This window comes from Gorilla gorilla, chromosome 11 (assembly GCF_029281585.2).
Source record: "Gorilla gorilla gorilla isolate KB3781 chromosome 11, NHGRI_mGorGor1-v2.1_pri, whole genome shotgun sequence".
Lineage (NCBI taxonomy): Eukaryota > Metazoa > Chordata > Mammalia > Primates > Hominidae > Gorilla > Gorilla gorilla.
The window spans coordinates 102,457,599-102,474,268 of NC_073235.2; the positions used below are offsets into that span (position 1 = coordinate 102,457,599).

The 16,670-nt window shown below is 38.5% G+C and overlaps 1 protein-coding gene across 1 annotated transcript in view; it reads right to left on the minus strand.

Moving 5' to 3' along the window:
• Positions 1-16,670, minus strand: part of TYW5 (tRNA-yW synthesizing protein 5) — a 245,786-nt gene that overhangs the window by 82,425 nt on the left and 146,691 nt on the right. The window lies entirely within an intron of this gene.

Genomic DNA, 16,670 nt, shown 5'->3' on the forward strand with positions numbered 1-16,670 from the left:
AATTATTATGCTAAGAAAAAATGCTGCATTTAAGGGGTCTTCCATACCTCAGTCCATCCTGCCTTCCTTTACCATTGCCAATAGATCAGCTGGCCTCTTCTTAACTGATACACTTATCAAGTTCATGGCACGTCTTCTCATCTGCCTGCCTATATCTAGACACAGAACTTACCCTAGAGGATGTTGTCACTTTCTGCTGACCCATGAAAGGTTTTGATCTATTAAAAATTAGTTTGTCACCGTTTTCTTTTGTCCACCACTTTTCTATTGTCTCATATGTAAGTATAATTTTATATTATGACTTTTCTTGTGTTACTGTAAGAATGAAGGTCTTCTGAGTCTTTTCACATCTTAACTCTCGCCCCATTTATTTATTTTTTTACTGTGCTTTCTATTTCCCCCCAAGATTCTTATCTCAGTGTTTTTTTCTCAGTTTGTTAATAACACCCCAAACTTTTAATTGTTTTTCTTATTTGATTATTTGCTCAGATGTTCTTGGCTTGAACTATTCCTCATTTTCCTTAAACCTTGTTTTAACAGGCCAAAAAGAAGGTGTATGGCTTTTATTGTGACACACATAACTTAGTCAACACTTGCCTTTACTAAGAAGGAGTCTTTTTTAAACCAATACATAATCATAGAAATAGAATAGATGGTTGATTCAAGAATCTGCTGATTTACCTTTCATGCAGTAGGCCACATGTACACTCACTCTATTCTCTCTCTCACTCTCTCTCTTTCTCTAATTGTCAATCCAAGTCACAGTGGTTCAAAGGACTTTCATATAATAATTATTTTATGTCAAAATAACCACTACTTATCAGAAAATAAAAATTCTTTATCTCTTCTGCCTCCTCAGTGTTTTGGTCATACTTTTGAGTAGGATAAGTTGACTGTGGGCTGTTTAAAAATAATCTTCACCCACTGCTTCCCTAAACTGATTCAGGATTTAAACCAAAAGTGAGACAACTACATTTCTGATGTCAGATTTGCTTGCCTCTCTCCAAAATTCTGGCAGGGAAATTTAAGTTGTTGCCATCTTTAGAAGACTTGAAAATTAACATAGTGGTTGAGCAGTTTCATATGCATAGTTGCCAGAAGAAATCCACTTAAGCTCGGCTAATTACAGAGAAGTTTATTATAAGGATACAGCATCTCAAGGTGTCCAGTTTTAGCAAGAAATAAAAAATTTTATAGAACCAGAAGGTTATCAGTAAAATTCTTTTACTCTCACTTTCTTCTTCTTCCTGTCCCTCTGGCCCCTGGTTCCTTGTCTCTGCTGCACCTGTTTCATTCTTTTGTCTTTGGAAAAATTCCCATTACCAGTGCTCCTAAAAGAGCAGCACCCACCTCTGATTACACATGGTGTTTCTAGTCTGCACATCCAAAACCAGGAGAGAGAATGTGATGGGCTCAGCTTCAGTGTGATGGGCTCACACTCTCAGATAGGCAAGGACACAGTGTTCTAGTGCTCTTTCCAGGCAGTGCCAGGTATGCTCTCTAAGAAGGGGTATGGGCATCAAGGAAATGATAGTTGGGTAAAGGACAATCATCTCCAATACAAAATTTTGACAAGCATGTAATTATTTAATTTATTGACTGCTATTGCCAAATATCAATAGCTATTGACAATATTATTTTAATACACATTTAGATTATGATTTCCTCTAACTTATTTATTTTATAGGTATTATGGAAAATATATAAATAAATCATATCCTTCAATAATAATTATGTCTATCTTAATAGGTATCTTCAGTACCTCAGAATGGTATTTGGTAAAGCCAGAGAAATAATTAACTATGTTTATATTCAGTCTTTTGTTGCCAGTGATAATGTTTGAGGCTTTGATAAAACTCTTGAGTCTAACGATTAATAGTATAGTTTCTCTCAAAGTTTACCCATTGAAAATTATAATTCTTGATGAAACTAGTTGAGAAATGATAAGCCTCATCTTTATATGTTCCCTTTCTGGTATGTGACATTAAAGTCATTTACTTAAAGATTATGGTTGAATTTTTTTAAAAAAAATCAAAATCCTCACATTTTCAAAGTTAGAAAGCAGCTAAAGATGTTACTTCAATTCCTAAAAGCAAGGCCTTAGTAATTCTCTTTTAGTGCTAAAGGATTATCATAAAATTATCATAAATTCTTCTTAATTTCTCTCGTTCTCTCTCTTACACACACACACATGCACATAGAATCATAGAAATCACAGGAATTTTACAGTTGGCCTCCTGAGACAAAATATATAGTATATAAGAATTCTCAATTATCTGGCTCTGAATTACTCATTTGTAATTATCTGTGGCAAATGGTTAATCTCAGGCTGATGCACCATTGCCAACCAGCCCACCTGGGCCATTCTTCCCATTATGAATTAGTGTGTGGTCAGGGATAGCAAATTACTTTAGCAATAACCAGGGAATACAGATTTAGAAAGACCTAGCTGCAAGAAAAAGTAATTGAATGTACTTCCAAACTAAAGAGCCATGTGTTTTTGGATGATCTACCATTGGGATTATTTCCATTTTGGCTCCCCTTCATTGATGCAGGTGATTGGGAGAGTGCATTACTAACAACAGTTCCTAAAACGAGGAAAATCTGTTCTCCGCCGGCCTGCTCCTGTGCATAGCCTAAGCAGAGTCAAGAATGACATTTCCTTAAAAATGTAGGTATCAAAAATTTCCTTAAAATTATAAAACTGATTTCATATCCTGAAAAAGACAGATTCTCACATAGGAGGCTATGTCCTTGTAGCTAATAGGACCCTTCCAAAATTTCCATATCCAAACTCTCCGTATAGGGTAGAGCGGGATACAGTGCAAAGAGAGAAAGGGGAGGAAAAGCAGATATGCCTGGACTGCCTCTGTAATTGAACATCTTCTGGCTATTCTTAGATCTTTGGTGAAAGAATTCACTTTGATCAAGTTCTTCAAAGCTTTCAATTACCTACAGGATAACGATTGTAGATACCAATTTATGATCATGATTTAGAGACTTTAAGTATTTAAATATAATACTATAGAATGAATGAGATTAATATTAATATTACATATTTAAAGCACCCCAATTTTCAGAAGACTTTCATATTATTGAACTCAACTTCCAAATACTTCTTTCTGATAGACTAAGAGCATAAGGGTAATGTGGATATGTACTACTGATTTACTAATAGTGAATATGCACTTCTGCCTGTGTTGCCAATACTCCATTTCTTCTCCAGCCAGTTTTGCATGCTGCTGCCTGATTTATCTTTCTTTTCTTTTCTTTTTTTTTTTTTTTTTTTGAGATGAAGTCTCACTTTGTGAAGTGATTCTCACTTTGAGATGAAGTCTCACTTTGTCGCCCAGGCTGGAGTGCAGTGGCGTGATCTCAGCTCACTGCAACTTCTGCCTCCCGGGTCCAAGCAATTCTCTGCCTCAGCCTTCCTAGTAGCTGGGATTGCAGGCACCCACCCCGACGCCAGGCTAATTTTTGTATTTTTAGTAGAGACCGGGTTTCACCATCTTGGTTAGACTGGTCTTGAACTCCTGACCTTGTGATCCACCCGCCTCAGCCTCCCAAAGTGCTGGGATTACAGGCGTGAGCCACTGTGCCCAGCCCTGATTTACCTTTCTAAAGGACACCTGTAATCACATCTCTCCCTTGATCCTCATCACCTTTCCTGGAAGTAAAAGCTAGACCTGCTCCACCTTTCTAATCTTATTTCTTCCTTAGCCTCCTCCACAGACCCTCAGTGTTAGTCAAAGTGGCCTCACTAGTGGCTTCGCTGACCAGGTAGGGTAATTTCTTTTTGCCAAAAATGTCTCCTTCCCTTTGCAACTCCATGAATCAATTCAAATCCTGACATTTCTAATAGTTTTGAATAAACATGTTTGATATTATCCTAAGGCTCATAGGTTAGTGCTCTTAAAGCTTTTTACAAATTTACAGATTTATTATTATATTTTGTATTTAAAAAGTTAAAATATTATATTTAAATTTTTATATTTTAAAAATATGAAATATAATGACATATAGTGACATATATTTACATACATGTAATTTTTTAAAATTCCATTTAATCCTGTTTGATTTGAATTTTAGTTTGTTCAATAGTAATATTGCCATCCCTGCTACTTTGTTTTGTTTTATTTTGGTGTAATTTTCCTGGCTTTTTGTTTTAACAAACTTTAGTCATTTTGTTTAAAGACATTATTTCTCTTGCTTTCTCTCTTGTCTTGTTTTAACACAACTTAAGACATCAGAATCTGGTTTTCTTAATTGAGGAATTTAACCTATTCACATTTATTGAGGTAATTGTATGTTTGATTAAATCAGCTAATGTTTGTAAAGCACTTTGAACAGTCCCTAGGACTTGAAAGTGTCCTAGGGACATTGATATAACTGTATTTGTTATATCAATCAATCTTATTTTTGCTTTCTCATTTTGTGTTTTCTCTTTGTAAGGCTTTTTTGTCTTGGTTTGGTTTTGCTTGTTTTCTATTTTGTGTTGTTTTGGGTAGCTGTTCTTCTCTTTTGATGATAAGGTTTTCTTTTTTCACCTGGTATTTGAAAGTTACAAATCTTATTTTTACTGTTCCAGTAGTTATTGTTAGGTTTTTAATAAATATATTTAAACTTACATTTTTCTCAGAATTGATATTTAATCTGTATTTAAAATCTCACTCTCCCCAGAATAAGGGAAAATCCTCTCACTTACTTTCTCTTTCTCTTTTCCTAGTTTCGTTGAAATTGCTTTGAATTTTAAGTTCTAACTATTATGAAATATTTTATGGCACACTTATCTTTTTAAAAAATTATAGAGTCATATAGCCATATTATCAATAATTATTTAATTTTAGTTAAAATTCCTATTAGTATCTATTCTTTCATTGAATTACACTTCTTTTTTAAAACCAATTTCTCAGTTTACTATAGCTTTCAATAATTGATTTAGAAAGAATTCATAAGTCGTAAACTGAGATCTTATGTGTTCAAAAATTGCCTTTCCCCACACACATGTGAATACCAGTTTTGCTGAAGCAGGAATTCTAGGCTCAAAATAATTTCCTTCAGAATTTAGAAGACATCACTCCATTGTTTTCTAGTGTCATGTATTATAAATAAGATGCCAATATGCTTTTTTTCTCTTTGGTAGATGTCTTAGTTATTTTGGGCTGCTATAACAAATGCAGTAGACTGGGTGCTTATAAACAACAGAAATTTATTTCTCACATTTCTGGAGGCTGGAAGTCCAAGATCAAGGTGCCAGCAAATTTGGGGTCTGTATTAGTTTGCTTTCATGCTACGGATAAGACTTACCCAAGACTGGGCAATTTACAAAAGAAAGAGGTTTAATTGGACTTATGGTTCCACGTGGCTGGGGAAGCCTCACAATCATGGTGGAAGGCAAGGAGAAGCAAGTCACATCTTACATGGATGGCAGCAGGCAAAGAGAGAGAGCTCATGAAGAGGAACTCCTCTTTGTTTTTTTTTGTTTGTTTGTTTTTGTTTTGAGACAGAGCCTTGCTCCGTTGCCCAGGCTGGAGTGCAGTGGTGCAATCTTGGCTCACTGCAACCTCTGCCTCCCAGGTTTAAGCAATTCTCCTGCTTCAGCCTGCTGAGTAGCTGGGACTACAGGCACGTGCCACCATGCCCAGCTGATTTTTTGTGTTTTTAGTAGAGACAGGGTTTCACCATGTTGGCCAGGCTGGTCTCCATCTCCTGACCTCGTAATCCACCTGCCTCGGCCTCCCAAAGTGCTGGGATTACAGGTGTGAGCCACCGTGCCCAGCCAGAACTCCTCTTTTTAAAACCATCAGATCTGGTGAGACTTATTCACTATCAGGAGAACAGCATGGCAAAGACTTGCCTCTGTGATTCAACTACCTCCCCCTAGGTCCCTCTTACAACATGTGGGAATTCAAGATGAGATTTGAGTGGGGACACAGCCAAACCATATCATTCTGCCCCTGGCCCCTCCCGAATCTCATGTCCTCACATTTCAAAACCTCTGAAATCTAGACAGAGGTTTCCAAACCTCAATTCTTGACTTCTGTGCACTTGCAGGCTCAACACCACTTGGAAGATGCCAAGGCTTGGGGATTGCACCCTCTGAAGCCATGGCCTGAGCTGTACCTTGGCCGCTTTTAGTCACAGCTGCAGCAGCTGGGATGCAGGTACCAAGTCCTTAGGCTACAAACAGCACAGGAACCTTGGGTCTGGCCCACAAAACCACTTTTTCCTCCTAGGCCTTTGAGCCTGTGATGAGAGGGGCTGCTGTGAAGACCTCTGACAGGCCCTGGAGACACTTTCCTCATTGTCTTGGGGATTAACATTTGCTTCCTCATTACATATGCAAATTTATGCAGCCAGCTTGAATTTCTTCTCAGAAAATGAGATTTTCTTTTCTACTGCATTGTCAGGCTGCAAATTTTCCAAACTTTTATGCTCTGTTTTCCTTTTACAAATGAATGCGTTTAACAGCACCCAAGTCACCTCTTGAATGCTTTGCTGTGTAGAAATTTCTTCCACCAGAACCTTAAATCGTCTCTCTGAAGTTCGAAGTTCCACAAATCTCTAGGAAAAAATGCCACCAGTCTCTTTGCTAAAACATAAGAGTCACCTTTGCTCCAGTTCCCAACAAGTTCCTTATCTCCATCTGAGACCACGTCAGCCTGCTTTTCATTGTCCATATCATTATCAGCATTTTGGTCAAAGCCATTCAACACATCTCTGGGAGTTTCAAACTTTCCCACATTTTCCTGTCTTCTTCTGAGCCTTCCAAACTGTTCCAACCTCTGTTTGTTACCCAGTTCCGAAGTTGCTTCCACATTTTCAGGTACCCCACTCTACTGGTACCAATTTACTGTATTAGTTAGTTTTCATGCTGCTGATAAAGACATACCCAAGACTGGGCAATTTACAAAAGAAAGAGGTTTAATTGGACTTACAGTTCCATGTGGCTGCGGAAGCCTCACAATCATGGTGGAAAGCAAGGACTAGCAAGTCACATCTTACGTGGATGGCAGCAGGCAAAGGAAGAAAGCTTGTGCAGGGGAACTCCTCTTTTTAAAACTATCAGATCTGGTGAGACTTATTCATTGTCATGAGAACAGTACAGGAAAGACTTGCCTCCGTGATTCAGTTACCTCCCACCAGGTCCCTCCCACAACACATGGTAATTCAAGATGAGATTTGGGTGGGGATACAGCCAAACCATATCAGGATCTGATGCTTTCTGGTTCTTGCTGTGTCCTCACATGGCAGAAGGGGTAAGGGAGCTCTCTGGGATTTCTTTAATAAAAGCACTAATCCCATTCAAGTGGGCTCAGCCCTCATGACCTAATTGCCACCCAAAGGCCCCATCTCCTATTACCAGCACCTTGGGGGTTAGGATTTCAACATATAAATTTTGGGGGTACACAAATATTTAGTCCATAGCAATAGGTAATCTTTTTTCTGGTCTGTGGTTTTTAGGATTCTCTCTTTAATTTTAGAGTTCAGAAAATTCATCATGATGTGCCTAGGCTTATTTCTTTTACAGTTACTTCTGCTCATCACTCAGTGAGTTCATTCCATGTTAAGACTCCAGCTCAGTGAAACTTTCCATAGTTCTTTCTTTACAAAAATGTCTAATTTATTTAAATGCAAAAGCAATACTGTAATATGTTTTGCTTTGCTTTAAGGGCTTTTGATTGTGGTAAAATATACAAACACAAAATTTGCCATTTAACTATTTTTAAGTATGTAACCCAGTGGCATTAAGTATGTTCACATTGTGACATAACCATTATCACCATTCATCTTCAGAAATTTTTCAACTCAAGCTGAAACTATAACCATTAAATGGTAACTCCTCATTTCCCCCAGCTCCTGATAACCACTGTTCTACTTTCTGTCTCTATGAATTTGACTACTCTAAGTATCTCATATAAGTGGAATCATATGATATTTGTCCTTTCAGATCTGGCTTATTTCATTTAAGCATGTTTTCAAAGTTCAGCCATGTTATAGCATGTATGAGAATTTCTTTCGTTTTTAATGCTGAATAATATTCCATTTTATGGTTATACCACATTTTGTTTATCCATTCATCCATTCATAGACATTGGGTATTTCCACCTTTTGGCCACTGTGAATAATGCTCTATGAATATCAGTATACAAGTATCTGAGTCCTTGCTTTTAATTCTTTTTGGTATACAGCTAGAGTTAGAATCACTGGGTCATATGAAAATTCTACATTCAATTATTCGAGGAACCACCACACTGTGTTCCATAGTGGCTGCATTATTTTAAATTCCCACTAGCAATGCCCAAGTGTTCCAATTTCTCCACATCCTTGTCAACACTTGTTATTTTCTGTTTTGGGTTTTTTTTTTTTTGTAATAACCATCCTAATGTATGTAAAATGGTGATTTTTTTCTCATTGTGATTTTGATTTGCATTTCCCTAACGATTAGTGATGCTGAACACTTTTTCATATGCCTACATAATTACTTATTTGATAATTTCCTCCTGATGTTCTCCCTTTTTAGAACTCCAATTAGATGAATGTTGGATCTCCTGCATCTGTCTTTCCTATCTCTCAACTTTGTACTTATTTTCATCTCATTATTTTTTACTATACCCTAGGAGATTTCCTTGGCCACATATTTTAATTTACTAACTCTACTTTCTGTTATGTAAATTCTGTTATTTGAGCCATCTGTTATTTATTTTGGTGATCATGTTTTTAATTTCCAAGGTCCTGATAGATTCTTTTTCACACACATCTGCTCTTCTTTAGGATATGGCATGCTCTTAACTCTCTTTTGTTTTTTTCAACTAACTCTGTTTCTTCAGGAATTAGTTCTTCTACTCTTTTGGTTTGTTCCCTCTCTTTTATGCTATTCATTTTCTTCAGATGATTGGTGATTGTTTGTTGTATACTCACGTTTATCAATGGTATGTATTGACCTGGATTGGTAGCTAGGGTCCATTTCCTCAGCCCAAGTAAAAAATCTCTGTTTCTCTGGCAGTGACAGTTTTCGAATATAGCAAGCTTTCTTTTGGCAGTTGATAAAGGAAGCAGAGAGAAAGATGTAGAACCAATAGTTATCTGAGTCACCTGTTTTTTCATTGCGAATCTCGTAGTGATCATATATTACCTAGGGAGTGCCCTGCTTTTCTGGTCCCAACAACCATCCTGGGAATACTCTGTATCAGGGTTTAAAAATTATTTCACAAATGGAAAATTGTACCCTGCAGGCAAACAACAGAACCAGCAATTCTGAGAGCAGGGGACTCGTGCAGCTGTTCCACAGGTCTTTAATTATTCACCCAGCCTGTCACCCCATTTCCAGCTCCTTTTAATTCCAACTATTGTTGGTTTTAGGATTTCAAAGTTCTTCTGGAAAACTAACTTTCTTCCTTCCTTCTTTTCTTCCTTTTAATCTTTTATTTTCTCTCTCTCTCTTTTTTTTTTCTTTTTTTCTGTTCAACTACATGGGTTGCAGATTCTTCAGCTTCGGGGAAATATGTCATTTGCTTTATATATTCCAGAAATGTTTTACTTGCCTGAAGATGCCCTCTTGGTTTTCAGTAGTGCAATAGGTTTGTTCTTATTTTGATATTACTTATGATATTTTGATGGGATTTGGAAAAGAAAGTGAGAGAAATATATATGTGTGTATATATATATACACCAATATGTATATATTTGGTTACAAAATTTTAGTCTGAAGTTTTCAGTTTAAATTTGATCCCTGCATTTTTAAGTCACAGTCATGAGTTCAAGTTAGAGTCCTTCCCTAAAATCTCTTCCACACTGTTAAGACCCACAATCTTCCCTCCCTCATGGGCCCACTCAGAGCAGTCGTGACAGAGGGCAAACTCTTATTTAAAATGTAGGTTAACTATAGCCATTTCTGCCCCCCTTGACGCCCCTAAGGATGGGTGGCAGGATTCATACCCCTGGGAAAAAATCTGATCCAGTTCTCTTGTAGAGACTGAAGAAGAAGTAGGTGATCAATTGTCCAACAGCTAGTGAGTGTTTGGTTCTACCAAGGGAGGGCTGCAGCTGCATTGAGGAAACCTAGATTGCTTTGCATAGTAACATGGGGTAGATTACTGATAAGCAGTGAAAAAAGTAGAGGGCTGAAATACACGACAGAATGCTGTGGCCTGAATTGTTGGAAATAGTTAAAAGACTTCTAAAAATATAGAAATCAAACACTTTTTGCCTATTAGCTCTTCTTTGATGTGGGTCCCCTTCTTCTCACCAATGTTTGAGTGGAGTTTGCTGTACTCAGCACGCCCCTTTTTTTTAGTGGGGGTATTTCTGGTTTCGTATGGAACACAGAAAAGGCAACAATTGTGGGGCAAAAATAAAACTGAAAATAAGATTTCAGGGGTAACGGAAACTAAGATTCAAAAATGACATTGAGTATGGGAACTTCTGGGACTCTTCAGGACGTAAATATTGGGAAGGAAAAGAATGTAGAGTTTCCACTGACATCTGGGTTACATATTTCTTACTGAACTGTCATTTAATTGCTTGCGTGTGTACATGTTCATTATAAACTTAGGTGTGGGAAGTACTTTTTGTGGTGTGCATCTATCTTTTTGCTGCCCATGAGTCTAGCAGGGCAGTGCCTACATAAAATGCTTTCATTAAATAATTTTAAAATCACTTAAAATATTTTTTGCTGATCCATTCATATCTCTACTTCTTCTTTGTGAAAAAAGATCTATTTTTGTAAGATACGTGGTTGGAGTAAGAGATAAGGCTTAAAGGCAGATTGGCCTGTCTGAGGGTTAAATGCACAACAAATCTAGCTTACAACCAGGTATTGAGGCACTGAACATGTTTTATTTTAATGAAACAAGTAAAAAAGTACACAAATACACACTGTAGAAAGCACAACCAAGAAAGTGGGTTAAGATATGATTTACCTGTTTTGTTTAATAATCATTGATTTTCCAATTCATATAAGATAATGACATAGCTCTAGAAATGTATGCCTGTTTTTGTTTTTGTTTTTGCCTGCCTAGAATCCCTTCCTCTTTCTTTGGGTAAATAGTCATTTGGTTTTCCTTTGAGCAACCATCTGCTGTCTATTGCAGATTTGGTTGTATTTTCGATCAACATGTCCTCCTTCCCTGGGCCAAGACTCCAGCCATGCCAGTCAGACTCCTCCTGCAGTTTGAATGCTAGGCCAACTAACGGAAGGATTAGAGTTAATTCATTTCTCCCATGCTGCCCTCAATATTGAGTATTCATCAGTTTCTGCTACCAAGATCCTAATCAGAGCTGTCCTGATTATTGTCCTTTCTGAACCTGGGTTCTTTAAATTCTTTTTTTAAATCCAGTTTTCTGAGCTACTGAAATCCAGTCCAGTAAGTTCCCTTTTTTTGTTAAAGTCAACCAGACTCAGTTTCTGTGGCCTGCAACCAAAGAACTCTGACAGATACAGCTCCTATACGAATGGTCTGTTTAGATTTTCTATAAATATTTGATAAATTAATAAAGAATTTGGCTGGCAATAGCTACTCAAATAAAGATTGGCTTCCTCAAACAATAACATTTATTAAGTCACTGGTTATTGTGGTATTCCATCAAAAAGGACTCGGTATTATCCAAGGCTTCATGAAGGAACGTAAAAGGGGAGGGATTTGCATGTTTCTTTACCTCTAGAGCACGTATGTTGAAGGAGGAACGGGGCATATACAAATCAAAACTTGTTGAGTTCCTTCTCTATTTTTGTTTGATCCTTTAGTGACATGTACTACAATGGTACAAGGACTAGAACTAAGGTCCCGTAGCATGCTTGCTTTGACATCTGAAGAAAACAGGACAGGCCTCAGATGGCCTAACGCAAGTTCCCCTCCCTACTCTGCTAGTGTGGAAAAGGTTCCCTAGCTAATAACTCTTCTTATCATGGGGACCAAGTGCAGTTCCTATTTATCCCTAAGGAGCAAGCTTCAGTCCCTGCCAGCATGTGGAATCATTCAAAGAGGCCAATCACGTTTTCCCACAGGAACCAAGGGGCATGTCACCCTCTTGATACTGCCAAGCTTGCCTCCCATGGCCCCTGGTTGTTCACCTTGGTCCCAAGTGCAGTCCCTGTGTGGCCCTGTGTGTTGCGCAATGTCCTCTCCCACACTATCAGTATCAGTGACGAATAAACTGCTGTCAATCTTATCTGTGTGGTGTCCAGTGTCCTGAAATACCTCCTTCACCAATGGGGTGAATACGACATGATCAAAGCACCTATCACAAGAGGAGCTCAAGGCTTTCTCCCTTAGGCCAAGAGGAATGTACTTGGGTATGAAAGCCAAGGACACAACTTGGCCACATCTCTTTTCTAGGAAATAATGCTAGGGACTGGAGCAAAAGCTCCTCTAGGACATGCAAAAGCTAAAAGCTCTTACTCTCAACAGACACTGAGAGTGCCTCATGAGTATCAGGGTGATGAGAAGGCCCAGGACTATCTGCTGCTTGGCTGCTCTTAGAAACCACATGGGAACCAGGGCTCACAATGGCACACGCCACCTCACCAGGAGATTATGTTGGGCTTTGGGGCTCAAACTCAGGTTGTAATAAGAAATGTACCTTTATTTAGAATGTAACCATCTCTCAGGTAAGAATTTGAGGATGAGAAATCCAAGCCATTTTTCTATTTATCGTGAGCAGCACGTGCCATTCACCAAATAAGTGAGGGGCTGTAAAGGAATTTAGTTGACTGATTTCTGTGGCCCATCACTTTCACTACTTTTCCCCTCTCATAAAGGCCAACTCAACCTTCTTTTACATTTGATGGCTAAGATACATAAGAAGCATCAGCTCCCTTTTTGTTCCCCTTTGAATATTGTTTTAATTTCAATAAGAGGTTCTGTTCTAAGATATTTATTTTGTAGCCCATTTACTCTTTCTTTTAGGGCTGGGAAATGGAGATTGGAGTCTGGGGACATGTGTTTGAATCTGGATTGGTCTCTTACTAAGCTTTGAAACTGTGAGGAGGTACTGTATGCTGGTGTACTCTCCTGTAAAATGGGGATATCACATCTCCCTGGGAGAGCTGCTGTGAATATTTAATGATATCATCATGGATATCAAGCCCTGGATCAGAGTCTGGTGCTTAAAGTGCCTCAGCTTGTGTTCATCTCCACCCCATCCATCCTTTTAAGTTATAAGTCCTTTTGGCCTGGGAGGCTGAGGTTGCAGTGAGCTGTGATCATGCCACTGCACTTCAGCCTGGGTGAAAGAGCAAGACCCTGTCTCAGAAAAAAATTTGTAAATGGGTTTCTTCCTCATCAAGAATTACTAGATATAGAAAGAGACAAGAAGGCTGGATCTATGTGGAGTGTGAGACCCACAGAAGTAGACGAAAGCATCTGGGAGTCTCCAGGGGATGTACATTCTTGTCCCCTAGAAGTAGTGGTAAAGTTAATTACCGCATAAAAGAATGGGACAGTGAGTAGGGCCAGTCCTATGTGGGAGAGAATGCCTTCTATAGATGGAAGGATAAAAGTGGGCTTGCTCTAAATCTCTTAAGGCAGGCATGTCAGCAGTCATAGGGACTCTGGTTATAGCTTTCTTGTAGCTTCTCTACAACCTCACCGCCCCCTTTAGACTTCCTATGTGCAGTCTCCTCTGATTCCTGGAAACACTTCCTCTCAGTTTGTTATCAAGTGATAAAGGGCCTGAAGAACTCATTGACACTGGAGTTGATGACTGAGAACATGATACCATGTAATCCCTTCCAAAGGTGGATGGCATTTAACAAGGGACCATATCTTATTCCAGAAAAATTGCAATCTTTGTGGATCCTCCCACCTCAGCCCCCCGAGTAGCTGGTACCACAGGCATGTGCCACCATGCCCCGCTATTTTTTGTATTTTTTGTAGAGATGGGGTTTTGCCATGTTGCGTAGGCTGGAGAAATGGCTTTCTAATGGTGCAATTTCTGAGTGAAGGCTGAGCATATAGCTTAGAACTCGGACTTTATAATTAGAGTCCTGGATCCATCACTTAACAGCTACAAAATCTTAGGCAAGTTATTATACTTCTCCTCTCTAAGAATCAGTTTCCTTATCTATAAAATAGTAGATATAATAACACCCACCTTATAGGATTATCATGAAGAGTCAGGGAAATGATCTCCATGAAACTTCTAGCCCACTGCTGGTGTTTATAAATGCTGCTCTCAATAAATGTTAGTTGTTATTGCCATGATTGTTTTTATTACTTATGTGAAATCCCATCTCATTGGCCTTGATCAGCTCTATTCATATGTAAAGTCAGCCCAGTATCCAGGAAAGGTAGAAGATTCATTTCCTCTGAATTAGTCATAGGAAGTGGCATATTCAGGTCATTTGGATCCCTGCCTGCCCTGGGCTGAATTCACAGCTCTTACAATAGAACCAAAGCGTTGTCTTTTCCAGACACAGTGGAGAAGCTCCCTGTTTCACTGCTGCGGAGTTAAATTCTAAGATGAAATATTTTACCTGTTTAGCATATTGTTAAATTAGGCTGGCTCCCTATCTTTTGAAATACACATTTTGGGATTGATGGATTTAGAGTTTTTTGGTTTTTAAGTTTTGTTCATCCTAGGTTTAAGTCCTTAAGTCTTTTCATCTCCTCTTCCATGGATAAACATTGCTAAAATATAAACAGTCAGTGACCTGTTTGAATAAAATGAAAGTCAAAAAGGCTATAATGAAGCTTAGGGTTTGTTGGTTCTTGGTTTCCGGTTTTGTTTTTTCAAGCTATTGCCAGTTGGATGTTGAGGATATTCAGTTCACCCTTTGTGAATGAACAGACGCTTGACATGGCCTTGCATTTGGCCAGGCCATGGTCTCTTCCATAAAAAAAAAAAAAAGGGTGTAAGTAATTCCTCCTTTGGAGGAACAGTTTTCTGGGACAGCTGTTTTCCAGCTTATGGGGAGAAAGAATTTCTGGCTGCTAGTTAGCTTCAGCTGAGAGGGTTGTAGACTTCCTGCTCTTCCCCAGTTGGTGCTAATGTATTCCTGATTGTCTGCGGTCACCAAACTGCTCTCTTCATTAAGAGAATAGACATAGGGATCAATTTTCAGAATCATAGACATTTAAACGTGCACAGAATTTGGCTATTTTAGACATAAGTACCTAAACTAACATGAAAAATCCTGGATGCCAAACATCTGGGTAGACCTCAGAGGTAGCAGATATTATGTTTCAAGGTACAAAGTGACTTTCCCTTCTAAAAGGGCTGCCTTAAAGAATAAACAAGGCTTTCACTGAGAAAGAATTCCAGCTTTAAGTTTACATTCAGAATAACTCTGGCAAATCATTTTGACAATTCCAGTTTCTTCATCTCTAGCGTGAGTACATTTGTTTGAGCCAGACTCACAGGCCAGATGTGAAAACCGTATGACGTTCATGATTTCATCTTATTATGCTTTTATTTTTGGAGACTAAAAAAAAACCTGGGCATTTATCCCAGAGAAATAAAACTTACATCCACAGAAAACATGTACACAGATGTTCATAGCAGCTTATTAGTAATAGCCAAACACTAGAAGCAACTCAGATATTCTTTAGTGAGTGAGTGAATACACTGTGGTATATCCATACCATGAAATACTACTCAGCAATAAAGAGAAATTGATCCATGCAACTTGGATGGATCTCAAGTGAATTGTGCTGAGTTTAAAAAGCTAACCCCAGAAGTTTACATACTGCATGATTCTTCTATTTTTTAAACAGTCTTGAAGTGACCAAATTTTAGAGATGGAGAACAGATCAGTGGTTGCCAGAGAATAGGGATACGGGAGGCAGGCAGGAGTTATGGTTATAAAAGAGCAGCAGCAGGCTGGGCATGGTGGCTCACGCCTGTAATCCCAGCACTCTGGGAGGCCAAGGTGGGTGGAACAAGAGGTCGGGAGATCGAGACCATCCTGGCTAACATGGTGAAACCCCGTCTCTACTAAAAATACAAAAAATTAGCTGGGTGTGGTGGCAAGCACCTGTAGTCCCAGCATCTCGAGAGGCTGAGGCAGAAGAATGGCATGAACCCACGAGGCGGAGCTTGTAGTAAGCCGAGATCGCGCCACTGCACTCTAGCCTGGGTGACGGAGTGAGACTCCGCCTCAAAAAAAAAAAAAAAAGAGCAGAGCACAGGGAATCCTTAAGGGCATGGATCTTTTCTGTAGCTTGAGGTAGTGGTGACTCTGTGAACCTATACGTGCAATACAAAATTGCACAGAATTCAATACATACACAGATCAGTGCATGTAAAACTCATGACATGAATAAGATCGGTGGATTGTATCAATGCCAATTGCCTGGTTGTGACATTGCACTATAGTTACGCAAGGTATTATACTGTGGGAAACTGGATAAGGACTACACAAGATCTCTCTGTATTATTTATTACAATTGCATGTGAATTTATAATTATCTCAAATTGAGAACATTAATTAAAAAAATACAGATAGTAAAACAAAAATTCTTCCATGACTAGGCCATGGCTAAATTAGTATCTTCCATGATAAGATACTAATATCACCTTTCAGGCCAGTTGAATTTCTTGGTACTCTTTTTGTATGTTTCTGTATTTTATCCATTATTGTACCATTGCATTTGTTTGGAGCACAGTGACTTTTCAAAAATGAATTCACACTGCCATATTAGCCCAACAGACCTAGCTTTAAAGCTATA